The 13,877-nt window shown below is 42.1% G+C and overlaps 1 pseudogene; it reads left to right on the top strand.

Annotated features, from left to right (window-relative positions):
- The first annotated feature begins 6,937 nt into the window (after positions 1-6,937).
- Positions 6,938-12,939, top strand: LOC127674540 (uncharacterized; annotated as a pseudogene).
- The last annotated feature ends 938 nt before the right edge of the window (positions 12,940-13,877 follow it).

Here is a 13,877-nt window from a genome sequence, read left to right as displayed (position 1 = left end):
TTGTGATGTTAGAAGATAACACTTAGTCAGTGTTAGAGATACATGGCCAGTGTTCCAATAAGTAAACTCCCATTCATGTTTATGCATATAACACTAATTCATCTTAGTTTGTTGCTCTCTCTCTCTCTCTCTCTCTCTCTCTCTCACACACACACACACACACACACACACACACACACACACACACACACACACACAAATGTAGAAGGGGAGCTTTTGGAGAAGAAGATGAGATTCAGAAGGAACGGAAGATTGTGTAAAAGGGAGCAATGGAGAATGAAAATGACTAAAATTAATTTTATCATGAACTGTCAAAAATATTTTAAAGTATCTCATTGGAATTATCACTTTCCCATTCAGTTTTCTCAGAAATTTAAAGTATATCCATGGCAGCAAAGATTCTCCTTAAGAGTTTCACAAATATTACTATACCCAACTTTTCTTGTGTGTGAAATATATTAACTTATATATTTATCAATTTAAACTTCTTTTAAGGTAAATATTTTCCTTAAAACTGAAACATAGATAAGAATTAAAACTATACAAATAAGGAAATATATAAATATAAAAACCATTATACAGGGGAATTCATGACAAGAGACAGCCAGAACATCTGTGGATAAAAGGGATGCATTAGTTTTACAGCTTGGAAATGTGAACCTGTAATTCCACACAAGTTACCCAGAGTGACTACCTGAGGAACGCACTGAAAACACCAGCCACACAATTTTATCACAAATGACAACATAGAAATGTGAGAAGAGACCTGATCTTGATATCATCTCTAATATCCTAAGCACAAGAATGCTTAGGAAAGAATGGGAGGAGTTCCATGAGAAAAATAACTGAGATCCAACAAGGAACATCACATCCACAGGTAAAAGAAAACACAAGTATGGAAATGTTCCCCATATTTATTCTGAAGTTTGGTCACAGAAATCACTGCTTGTAAAATGATATCACCAGGATATTAGACACAAATCTGTAGCTATCAGGCAAGAAATTTTAAAATGGAAAATTCTTTCAAAAAGGAGTCCTAAACAAAATACATCCCCACCCCAGCAGGAAGAACATACTAAACTAACTTTTTTTGAATTACTGAGATTTGATGTACTTACTAAACTGGCAGAGACAGTTAAAAAGACATTTGAAATTTTGGAGACAGTACATTCATTCCAACTAGGAAAAAATTCTAGCTAATGTTCTATTATTTTATGTTTTGTTTTATTTATTTTAGTTTTCTTATTTTTAATACTTTTGTACTTCAATCCTTTTTTTATATTAGCTGACATATTGCCTAAGGATATTTTTCGTAAACTTATTGAATACATTTAGTTTTGAAAGTTCTACATACATATTTAATGCATTTTGTTAGGTCTCTTCTCTTACCTTCTTTTACCTCTCTTTACATACATCATATCCTCTCCTTCCTACAGGTCCCCTCCACACACAATCCTGCATTTTTGTTTTGTTTTATTGTGTTTTGTTTTGCTACAAAGTATAGTCATAACCATCTATGTGACCAAGGGTTGGAAGCATTCATTGGAGCCTAATGAGCTCACTTTTTGTTATACAACTAAAGACAATGACTGTCCAGAATTCATTAGCTGCCAACAATTAAGGGGGAGAGACAAGGGTTCCATGAGCTCCTTCTTTATTTAAGATTAGTCACTGACAAGCTTAATCTTGTGCCAGTCTAGTTAAGGGAATTGCAGCTGCTGTAATTTAAGGCTTGTAATAGCTATGTCATGACCAGAATATAGTATTTCATAGTCCTTCTCCCACTCTTCCGGCTCTTGCATTCTTTCCACTATCTTTTCTCCAAAGTTCACTGAGCTGTAGAGATAAGGTTGTATAAATGTTTCATGTAAGGCTGAAAACACAACTATCATTTATTCTAATTATCTTGAGCAACCACGAGTCACTTCATTCAACACTATTTATTGTAAAGAGATTCTGGTTTGACTAGGGCTGAAAGTAGCATTTGTCTATGAACATAAGCATCATTAAAATACAGCTCATCACTGTATTAGTTGAACTAAGCAACAGTAATATATACCTTTCCCCAGAGATTGTGATTTCCACAGCCATGTTTGTTTTTAACCAGATGAATCGTACCGAGAATGTATCTCCTGAGCAGAAAGTCACAAATCCAATTACAGAGCATTTGGTTACTACCATAATAGTCATGCCACTGTTGTATTATTAAACACATAATAACTGTCAGATTGACCTTGTGGTTCTAAAGATTTACAGCTGAGTAAAACCACTAATACTCTTTATATCCCCAGAAGCATACATTTTCTATATCACGAATGCTAGATAGTCAGGAAGACATGCCCAACTTACTTATATTTGCTTTGTCTGTATCTTTAAACCAATATGTTTGGTTTTGCTATCTTCTTAAGTAGAGCCTTATTATCTAGTTCTATTGGGTAAGCAAGAGCAAAAGTGATATTTTCACTAAAATTAAGAACAGTATAATTATATCAACTCTTTCAAAACTTTTCCAATATAATTCTTTAAACATAAGCTAGAGCAAATTAAAAATAGGAAATAAATTAGAAGCAATAAGGAAATAAAAAAATAAAACTATTAGTATTTGTACATGGGATGATGCTATACCTAAGAGACCCTAAAATTCTAACGAAAAACTTTAATAGTTGCTAAATACCGCCAAGAAAATGAATGTTATAAATTAATGTATAAAAATCAGCCTTCCTATACCAATAACAAGTGTCTGAGAAATGAATCATGGAAACAATCCCATTCACTAATCTCAAAGCCTTTGAAAGGAAATAACAAAGGAGATAAATGAACTTGCAGTGAAAATTCAAAATACTCAAGTTAAAAAAAATAGAGAGATACATTAGAAGATGGAATGGCAATTTGTGCTTGGATGGACAAAATTGGCATTGTCAAAATGGCTATCCTATCAAAGGCAATACACAATCTAACCTGAATCAAAAGCACAATTCCATTTTCCACAGAAATAGAAAACTAACATGGAAATACAAATGATCCAACATAGAAAAGAAATTCGAACCAAACAGAAATGAACAAAATCAGAGGCAGTTTGAATACGTAAGAGACTTGAGAAAAGAATAACCTCCTGATGAAATAGCATATACAAATGCCAAAAATAGGAATCAAAATAGTGGCTTCTGGTTTTTGTTTGAGCCTTGAGACCATCCTCTGACACAGGGCTCCATATGCAGATGGCAGAGGTAGATTGCTATCTGCCCAGGAGTGTGGAAAGACCTGAGAGCTCAGGTAGAACCACTCCTGCAGCTCAGAGGAACCCACCTGAAAACCTGGAAACACAAGAGCCCAAGAGTAACTTAGGACAGGAGACTTCCAATTTCTGTCTGCACCCAGAGCTGATCCTGGGCCACAGAGCTACATACACAAATACCAGAACAAGAGAACTGGTCTCCCAGGAATGCCTACATACCTGCAAGCACAGGTAAGACCACCACATCTCTTCAAATTCCAGGCAGTGCAAGAGGCTAGCTGTGCACCCAGAGGCCAGCTAGGAAGAGGCAGCTTGCACTGGTGAGTTTGGCATTGACAAAAAGACCAACTAACACCAGTGAGAGCTAGATGGCAAAAGGCAAACATAGGAACGTTACTAACAGAAATCAAGGCAATATAGCAGCATCTGAAGCCAATTCTCCATTAAAAGGATGAGAGTGAAGATTTACAACTTAAAGGGCCAGCAAATATCTTCAACCAAATTATGGAAGAAAACTTCCCTAACCTAAAGAGAGAGTTGCCCATGAATATACAAGAAGCATACAGAATTCCAAACAGACTGGACCAGAACAGAAATACCTCCCATCACATAATAATCAAAACCCCAAATGTACTAAACAAAGAAAGAACAATAAATGCAATAAGAGAAAAATGGCAAGTAACATATCAAGGAAGACCTATCAGAATCACAGCAGACTTCTCACTAGAGATCCTGAAAGCTAGAAGATCTTGGGCAGATCTCATATAGACTGTAAGAGAACACAAATGCCAGCTCTACTATACCTCACAAAACTGGGTATAATATTATCCTACAAAGGATAATAGATGGAAAATGCCAATATAAGGATAGCAACTACACCCTAGAAAATGCAAGGTAGTAATCTTCTTTCAACCAACCCAAAAGATGATAACCACCAAACATAAAAATAACAGGATGCAACATCACTATTCCTTAATATATATTAATGTCAATGGACTCAATTCTCCAATAAAAAGACATAGACTAATAGACTGGATACATAAATAGGACCCAGCATTTTGCTACATACTGGAAACATACCTTAGTGTCAAATACAAACACTACCTCAGAATCAAAGGCTGGAAAACAATTTTACAAGCAAATGTCTCCAGGAATTGAGCTGGAGTAGCCATTCCAATATCAGATAAAATTAACTTTCAACCAAAAATCATCAGAAAACATAAGGAAGGAAAGTGAAGGCACAACATACCCAAACTTATGAGATAAAATGAACGCAGTGCTAAGAGGAAAACTCATAGCTCTGAGTGCCTCCAAAAAGAAACTGGAGAGACATACATTAGTAGCTTGACAGCACATTTGAAAGCTCTAGAACAAAAAGAAGCAAATATACCCAACAGGAGTAGACAGCAAGAAATAATCAAAATCGGGGCTGAGATAAACCAAATAGAAACAAGAACTTTACAGATAATCAACAAAATCAGGAGCTGGTTCTTTAAGAAAATCAACAAGATTTATCAACCCTTTGGCAGACCATAGAAAACCAGAGGGTCCAGCTAATGCTAGGGATAACCAGATGTCTAAAGGCCAGAGTAAGACCACAGCCAAGAGCCAGTGCAATATGGCACCACCTTAACCCAATTATCCTTCCACAGAATTCCCTGAATATGTTACCATATCCAAAGCACAAGAAGATGACATTTAATCTAGTTTTATAAAGATGATAGTGAACTTTAAAGAAGAAATTAATAAATTCATTAAAGAAATACAGGAAAATACGAACAGGTGCAGAAAATAAATATAACTGTTCAAGATATGTAAATGGAAATAGAAGCAATAAAGAAAATTCCAGGATCCTGGAAATGTAAAACCTAGGGAAGAGAAGAGGAACAACAGACACAAACATCACGAAGTATTGAATATGAGAAATGGAAGACAGAATCTAAGGCATAGAAGATACAATTGACAAAAATTGATGCATCAGTCAAAGGAAGTGTTAAATGTAAAAAGTTCTTGACACAAAATATCCAAGAAATCTGGGACATTATGAAAATACCAAACCTAAGAATAATAGGAATAGAAGAAGTTAAAAAGTCCCAGATCCAAAGCCCAGAAAATATTTTCAACAAAATCATAGAAAAATTTCCCAACCTAAAGAAATTCCTACAAACATACAAGAAGCATAAAAAACAATAAATAGTACGGACCATGAAACAAAATCTTCCTACAACATAAAAATCAAGACACAAAACTTATAGAAAAAAGAAAAAACTTTAAAAGCTGCAAGAGAAAAGTCAGATCTATCAGAATTATACCTGACTTTTCCACAGAGACTCTAAAAACAAGAAGAACCTAGGCAGATATTCTACAGACCTTAAGAGGTCACAGATGTCAGGCCAGATTACTATACCCAGAAAAATCTTAATCAACATACCTCAAGAAAAAAGATATTCCACAAAAAATTAAATAATATTTTCCATAAATCTAGCCCTAAAGAAGTTACTAGGAAGAAGATTCGAATTCAAGAGGACTAAATGTTCATGAGAAAGCACAGGAAATAATCTCACACAAATAAAACCAAAAGAAGGGAATCATGTGCCTGCACACACATGCATGCATATTCTCTGTCTCTGTCTCTCTGTCTCTGTCTCTGTCTCTCTCTCTTTCTCTCTCTCCACCAATGTCATCAAAATAACAGGAATTAACAGTCATTGGTCATTACTATCTCTAAGCATCATTGAATTCATTTCCTCAATAAAATATACAGGCTAACAGAATGGATAAGAAAAACAGATACATTATTATGTTACATACTAGAAACACCTCTCAGCAACAAAGATAGACATTAACTCAGAGTAAAGGACTACAGGTTCTGTCCATATTCCTAGCCATCTATACCCTGTTGTGTGCAGTCCCAAATCCCAGTAATGTGGTAAAATCAAATCTCTAGAGTATTAGAATTTATAAGTCAGACTTATATCAGTAAATTCTCACCACACAAAATGCACACACAATGAATTCAGAGCCAATTAATATAGATATAATTTTTCCACATTGAAATACAATTGCCCTGTAATTATCCATTCATTATAAGATATTCATAGCTACCTATGACTATTTAAAGCCCAGTGGAATCTGGATTATCTATCTTTTCCTTCATCTTCCTTCCTTTTTCCTATGTCTTCCCTTTCTGTCTCTGAAACTCTTAGCTCTGCCTTCCTTTTCTCTGTCCAATCACAGGTTTCTTTGTGTATGAATATTTAAATTAATTAGGAGGAAAATTCTGCTATACTTCACCCTTTCTACTCAAAGAAAAAGAAACTGCCCGTCTCCAGGCAGTGCAAGAGGCCAGCTGTGCACCTGGAGGCCAGCTAAGAAGAGGCAGTATGCACTAGTGAGTTTGGCATTGACAAAAGACCAACTAACACCAGTGAGAACTAGATGGCAAAAGGCAAACATAGGAACGTTACTAACAGAAATCAAGGCAATATGGCAGCTTCTGAACCCAATTCTCCATTAGCAGGATGTCCAAGATACGCCAACACACCAGAAAAACAAGATTTGGATTTAAAATCTCTGGTCAGGATGTTGTTACATGAACACATGATAGACATAAATCTCTTAAAGAAATTCAGGAGAAAATGGATCAAAAGTTAGAAGCCCTTACAAGGGAAACACAAAAATCATTGAAAGAAATTCGGGAGAATGCAGGTAAAAAGATAGAAGCCAACAAGGAGGAAACACAAAAATCACTTAAAGAAATACAGGAGAACTTTGGTCAACAGGCTGAGGTCATGAAAGAGGAAACACAAAAATCTCTTAAAGAATTACAGGAAAACACAAATAAGCAAGTGAAGGAGTTGAGCAAAACCATCCAGGATCTAAAAACAGAAGTAGGAACAACTAAGGAATCGCAAAGGGGGACAACTTTGGAGATAGAAAACCTTGGGAAGAAATCAGGGGCCATAGATACAAATGTCAACCACAGAATACAAGAGATGGAAGAAAGGATCTGCCTCGTGTCCTTGCATCAAGCCAGTCTCTTGTGTTGCTTTGGGTGTGCACCATCCTGAGACTCAAGTGGGAGACTCCTGTAAGGGGGGATCCTACATTTGGTGCATTGGCTGGGAAACTGGTGGCACCCAGGAACCTCGAAGGTCCCTTGGAGGTATGTCTCTGTGTGTGTGTGTGTGTGTGTGTGTGTGTGTGTGTGTGTGTGTGTCGGTCAGCGATGTTTTTGTTTTAAGTGTCCTTAGTGTCAGAGTGCGGAGCTGCTGTATATGTGCCTTGGTTTCAATTTGCTAATAGAAGTGAGTGTGGTTGGTTTGCAGCTGCTGCTATGAGCCCTAAGGTTTTAGTGGCTGCAGAGGGAGACATCCTAAATTCCCACAGGCTGCAACCCTGGAGGATGCTCCAAGGGTGAGAGACAGTCAGAAGGATCTGACTGCAGTTTTTCGGAACTAAGGAGAAGGAGTGTTCCTTCTACCGAGAAGGAAGTGAAAGCAGAATCCCACCCCATCAGAGGTCGTGTTTGGCTGTTGGTTTAAGTCCAGGTGCGGACAGGTGTGCTTGGACGTGCCAGTGTCCACAGTTTGTGTTTTGTTCTTATGTGTTTTTGTTCTTTGCTGTGGGACAGACCATGACAACCCCTTTGTCTTTGACCAAGGACCATTGGATGGATGTTAGGGCAAGAGGATGGAATTTGTCAGTAAAAATTAATAAAAAAAAGTGGCAGACAGACCTTCTGTGCCTCGGAATGGCTCGCTTTGGGGTAGGCTGGCCGCCCATAGGAACTTTTGATTTGCCCACCATTAGGGCCATGAAGGTCATTGTTTTTCAGGAAGGACCAGGATCACACCCAGACCAACAGTCATACATCATGGTATGGGAAGACTTGGCGCGATCCCCACTCCAGTGGGTCCAGCCATTCCTCCAACCCTGTAGTCCCAGTTCCAGGATCCTGGCTGCCTGAGGAGATGCTGCGGACAAACCAACGACTAAAAAGGAGAGCGAGCTCAGCACTTCACCAGCACCCATTCCCAAGATCTACCCTGAGATAGAATAACCCCCTGAATGGCTTGCTCCCCCACTTCCACCTTACCTTCTAGCCCCACCAACACAACCACAACCCTCAGCCCTGCTGCCCCCCTCTCCAGCCCCAGGCCCTGGAGCCAGAGGAGGGGGTCCCACTGCAGGGACAATGAGCTGGAGGGGAGCCATTCCTGAAGGACCAGCCAACTCCACTATGACATTTCCCCTCAGGGCAGTTGGGCTACCTCCAGATCCAGATGACCTAAATGGCTTACAACTTTTACAGTATTGGCCTTTCTCTTCCTCTGATCTGTATAACTGGAAAATTAATCACCCTCCTTTTTCAGAAAATCCTGCAGGGCTTACAGGTCTAATAGAATCCCTGATGTTCTTGCATCAGCCTACCAGGGACAACTGTCAACAGCTCTTACAAACCTTGTTCACCACTGAGGAGAAAGAAAGAATTCCCCTTGAAGCTCAGAAGAATGTCTGGGACAATGTTGGGCAACCTGTCCAGACCGTGGCTGGGATAGATGAAGGATTCCCCTTGATGTGTCCCCAATGGGACTACAACCCAGCACAAGGTAGGGAAGGGCTGTGCAATTACTGTTGGGCTCTAGTGGCGGGTCTCAGAGGTGCCGCAAGAAGGCCCACAAATTTGGCTAAGGTAAGAGAGGTCATGCAAGGGGCAACTGAGCCCCCTTCAGTCTTTCTGGAGAGGCTCATGGAGGCCTACAGGAGGTACACCCCTTTCTACCCTATGTCTGAAGGGCAGTGAGCCTCCATGATTATGGCATTTATTGGGCAGTCAGCTCCTGACATCAGAAAGAAATTTCAGCAGATTGAAGAATTGCAAAATTATACTATAATAGATGTGGTTAGAGAGGCTGAGAAAGTGTATCACAAAAGAGAGATAGAGGAGGAGAAACAAGAAAGAGAAAAAAGCGAGAGGAGAGAAGATGAGGATAGGAGAGACAAGAAACAGGAAAAGACTCTGACTAGAATACTGGCTGCAGTAGTAGGCAGAGATAGAAGAGACAGGATTACACAGTTAGGGGACCTGGGAGACAGAAAAAGGCAGGGGCCAAGGAGACCCAGAAGAGATAAACCACACCTGGAGAAAGATCAATGGGCACACTGCAGAGACGAAGGGCACTGGGCTTGCGAGTGCCCTAAGAAGAAGCAAGGGACAAAGGTGCTGTACCTCGAGGATGATGCAGACTAGGGGAGATGGGGCTCGGCTCCCCTCCTTGAGCCTAGGCTAACGTTACAAGTGGAGGGGACTCCCATAAGTTTCTTGGTCAATACGGGTGCAGAATACTTGGTGCTAAAAACCCCTCTGGGTAGGATCAAAAATAAAAAGACTCTAGTGATTGGGGCCACGGGGCAGAAATCCTACCCATGGACCACTTCTTGGACAGTCGATCTGGGGAAGAACCTAGTAACTCACTCATTCTTGGTCATCCCAGATTGCCCCATGCCCCTACTAGGAAGAGACTTATTGACCAAGTTAAAGGCACAAATAACTATCACCCCCTCAGGACCAGAACTGTCCTGGGGAACTGTGCCACCTCAAGCCTTAGGATTGCCTTTACAATTAGGAGAAGAACATTGGATTTACCAAAAGAAAGTAACACCCCCTGACAGGGTACAGGACTGGCTTACTTGATTTCCTCAGGCGTGGGCTGAGACAGGGGGAATGGGAATGGTGAAACATGCTCCCCCGGTGGTAATTGAGCTTAAGTCTGGGGCCACTCCCATTAGGGTCCAACAGTACACATGGGCAAAGAAGCACAGGAAGGCATATGCCCTCACATCACCAGATTACTCCGTGAGGGGACTCTAGTCCCCTTTAAGTCTTCCTGGAACACACCCTCCTCCCAGTAAAGAAACCGGGAATGAACGACTACTGCCCCGTACAAGATCGTAGAGAAGTCAATAAGAGAGTACAAGACATACACCCCACTGTACCAAATCCTTACAATCTGCTTAGCGCGTTGCCGCCTGAATGAGCCTGGTACTCATTGTTAGATCTTAAGGACGCTTTCTTTTGCCTGAGGCTACACCCTAACAGCCAGCCTCTGTTCACCTTTGAATGGTGAGACCCCAAGAATGGAAGATCCGGACTGCTTACCTGGACTAGGCTACCTCAGGGATTCAAAAATTCACCCACTCTGTTTGATGAGGCTCTACATTGGGATTTAGCCCCCCCTTCCGCGCCAATAATACACAGGTATTATTGGTACACTCTTGAAGTATGTGGATGACCTTCTCATGGCTACAGATACATGCGAGAAGTGTGAGCGTGGGACTCAAAATCTCCTGGCCAATTTAGGTGAGTTGGGGTACCGGGTTTCGGCTAGAAAAGCCAAGCTATGCTGAACAGAGGTGACCTATCTGGGATATACCTTAAGGAATGGACAGCGATGGCTCACAGAAGGTAGAAAACAGACAGTGACAGAGATCCCGACCCCGACCACCCCACGCCAGGTAAGAGAATTCCTGGGGATGGCGGGATTCTGTAGACTCTGGATCCCAGGGTTCACCACCTTGGCAGCCCCCTTATATCCCCTAACAAAAGAAAAGGGGGGATTCATTTGGACTACAGAGCATCAATTGGCTTTTGAGACTCTCAAAAAGGCGCTGCTACAGGCCCCTGCCCTAGCACTGCCTGATTTAAAGAAACCCTTCACCCTATACATTGATGAGAGAAATGGCGTGGCCAGGGTGTCCTTATTCAAACTTTAGGACCCTGGAAACGCCCTGTGGCCTACCTGTCAAAAAAACTGGATCCTGTAGCTAGTGTATGGCCCTCCTGTCTCCGGGCAGCTACTGCTATGTTGGTGAAAGACGCTGATAAATTGACTATGGGCCAGAATGTGACCGTGGTGGCCCCGCACACCCTTGAGAGTGTCATTCGACAGCCCCCCAGACAGCTGGATGACCAATGCCTGGATGACCCACTACCAGAGTTGGTTGTTGACTGAGCAGGTGACCTTTGCTCCACCTGCCATTCTTAACCCCGCCACCTTACTGCCTGAAGCTGACGAAACCCCCGTATATCACTGTGAAGAGATGCTGGCAGAGGAATCTTGGATTTGGCCAGACCTGACTGACCGACCTTGGCCCGAGGTGATGACCTGGTTCACTGATGAAAGCAGCTTCGTGGTAGAAGGTAAGCGCAGAGCCAGGACAGCAGTAGTGCATGGAAAGTCTGTCATATGAGCCTGCAGCCTGCCTGAAGGGACATCAGTCCAGAAAGCAGAGCTTATTGCCCTAACTCAGGCTCTGAGACTAGCAGAAGGATAGGCTGTCAATATTTATACTGACAGTCGGTATGCCTTTGCAACGGCTCATGTCCATAGGGCAATATACGGACAACGTGGACTACTGACCTCTGCTGGAACGGACATCAAAAATAAAGAAGACATTCTTAGCTTGCTAGAAGCTGTTCATTTGCCCACCAAGGTGGCGATCATCTATTGTCCGGGACATCAAAAGGGAACTGAACCAATAGAAAGAGGAAATGAGATGGCTGACCAGGTAGCTAAGGGTGCAGCACAGGGATCACTGACTTTGATAATTAAAACCATGCCCCAGTCAGTCAAAGAGATCCCAGAAAAACAGATTCTCACAGAAGAAGAGGGGCTGGAATACTTGACTAACATACACCACCTCACTCACCTGGGAACCAAAAAGATGATAAAACTAGTCATCAGATCCCCTTACCATATTCCTCAACTACAAAAGACAGTAGAGAACCTGATAAAGAACTGTTGAGCACGTGCGATCACCACGCTGGGTCCAACAAGACTCATGACGGAAAGCGCTTGAGAGGAGACAGGCCAGGGACTTATTGGGAAATTGACTTTACCGAGGTTAAACCAGCCAGATATGGAAATAAATACCTTCTAGTTTTTGTAGATACCTTCTCAGGGTGGGCTGAAGCATTCCACACCAAAAGAGAGATGGCTAACCTGGTGACGAAGAAGATACTCGAAGAAATTTTTCCCCGTTTTGGGATACCTAAGGTAATTGGATCAGACAACAGACCTGCTTTCATCACCCAGGTAAGTCAGGGATTGGCCAGACAGCTGGGGATAAATTGGAAGTTACATTGTGCCTACAGACCCCAGAGTTCAGGACAGGTAGAGAGGATGAATAGAACTCTAAAAGAGACATTGACTAAATTGACCTTAGAGACCAGCGGGAATGATTGGACAGTCCTTCTACCTTATGCCCTATTTCGAGTCCAAAATACTCCCAGAGCCTCAGGTCTAACACCCTTTGAACTAATGTTTGGAGCGCCCCCACCCATCCATGTGACTGTAGAGAATAGAACCTGTCCTGATATTTTCTCCTCCCCCATTCCCCCATCTCACCTCCTAGCTCGGCTAAAGGTGCTCAAAATCGTGAGGAAAGAAATATGGGAGCAGATGAAAGAAACCTACATTGCCAGTGACTTGCTGGTGCCGCATCAGTTTGAAGTGGGAGACACGGTCTTGGTGAGAAGGCACCGAGCAGGAAACCTCAAACCACGGTGGAAAGGACCCTACCTTGTGCTGTTAACTACACCCACCACTGTAAAGGTAGAGGGAATCCCCACCTGGATTCATGCTTCACACGTCAAGAGGGCTCCCCCGGGGATTGATAGAGATGAATGGATTTTGGAATGAACTGATAATCCTCTTAAGCTGTGCCTGCGTCGCAAGGACGACTCTGAGCAGAGACTTCAACCCTCATACTCCGATTTGACAAACTTGGGAAGTGCTCAATGAGGAGGGGAACGTTGTTTGGTCAACTACTGCAGTGCACCCCCTTAGACTTGGTGGCCTGACCTCATGCTTGATATTTGTAAGTTAGCAGCGGGGTCACTTTCCTGGGATATCTCTGACCACACTGACCTCCTTAACCAACCAGCTGAAAAGCAGTGCATCCCAAGTGGGATTGGGAGCACATATGGGTGCTCAGGGCAGTTCTACCCGGCCAACCTTCAGTCCGCAGCTTTTTACATATGCCCCGCCCAAGGACGAGTCAGAAACCTCCGGCATAGGTGTAGAGGGGCATCTGATTTCTATTGTGCTAAATGGGGTTTTGAAACCACGGGAGATATTTACTGGAATCCATCCTCTTCTTGGGACCTGATCACAGTAAAGAGGAGCAGTAACTATGATAAGCCAAACCAGGGTAAGAGAGACAGTTCTAAATACCCTGAGAATGGGTGTGCCCATAGCAACTGCCCCAATGGAGTTTGCAAAGGTAAATTTGGTAACCTGATACTTATAAAATTCACTAACAAAGGGAGGCAACAGTGGCAAAGCTGGTTTAGGGGAAACAGTTGGGGTTTGTGAGTGCATGCCTCAGGAACAGATCCTGGATTGATTTTCAAAATCAGACTAACAGTAGAGAACCCTCCCACTGTGCCCATCAGACACAAGATACTCCCAGAACAGGGTCCTTCTGACAAGCCCAAGCCTCTGACCCCTATAACTGTCCCATCTGTCCCTGTAAAGTCCCTTAACACCGTCATTCCTCACAGACCCTTGGCCATAATCCCCTCATATCCCTCGACAGGAGACTGTTCAACTTGGTTAGAGGAGCTTTCTATGCCCTT

This window comes from Apodemus sylvaticus, chromosome X, assembly GCF_947179515.1.
Source record: "Apodemus sylvaticus chromosome X, mApoSyl1.1, whole genome shotgun sequence".
NCBI lineage: Eukaryota > Metazoa > Chordata > Mammalia > Rodentia > Muridae > Apodemus > Apodemus sylvaticus.
This window is presented reverse-complemented; position numbering and strand designations above follow the sequence as displayed.